The following is an 884-nucleotide window of genomic DNA, read 5'->3' as shown; positions in this document are numbered from 1 at the left end:
TATATATATATATATATATATATATATATATATATATATATATATATACACAATGGAATACTACTCAGCCATCAAAAAAAGAAATCTTGCCATTTGCAACAATGTGGATGGAAGTAGAGGGTATTATGCTAAGCAAAATAAGTCAATGAGAGAAAGACAATTATCATGTGATCTCACTGTTATGTGGAATTTAAGAAATAAAACAGAGGATCATAGGGGAAGAGAGGAATAAATAAAACAAGATGAAATCGGAGAGGGAGAAAAACCATTAGAGACTCTTAATCATAGGAAACAAATTGAGGGTTGCTGGAGGGGAGGGAGGTGGGGAGATGGGGTAACTGGGTGATGGACATTAAGGAGGCCACGTGATGTAAGGAGCACTGCATATTATATAAGACTGATGAATCACTGACCTCTACCTCTGAAACCAATAATACATTATATGTTAATTAAACTTAAATAAAAAAATGAAGAAAAATATCTTTGATATTTGTGTTAATTTATACATTAGATTTGATTAATTCTTGGAAACAACAACTTAAAAAATCTTCCCATAACAAATGTGAACTATTATCATAGGCCTCTTCTTTATTGTTAGGAATTTGACAAATTAGTAACTTGGGAAATTAATAGAACTCAATTTGAAATTTGATTAAAAGACAAGGATTTTTGTATAAGACCCTCCTAAACATAACAATTAGTTCATTACAAGCACTTATTTTCCCAGGATGGGAAAAATTGGTTGGCAATAGAGTATTTTCTGTGACATACAAACTGGTGTTCTGCTAACATTCGCATTTTCAACTGAAAGTAACACTTGTATATTTGTTGAATAAGTGCTGTATGAAGGAAATGAATGCACTTGCAATGGTCTGGGGAGAGAA

The sequence above is a fragment of the Neomonachus schauinslandi genome, chromosome 11 (assembly GCF_002201575.2).
Source record: "Neomonachus schauinslandi chromosome 11, ASM220157v2, whole genome shotgun sequence".
NCBI classification, from domain to species: domain Eukaryota; kingdom Metazoa; phylum Chordata; class Mammalia; order Carnivora; family Phocidae; genus Neomonachus; species Neomonachus schauinslandi.
Note: the sequence above shows the minus strand (reverse complement) of the source record.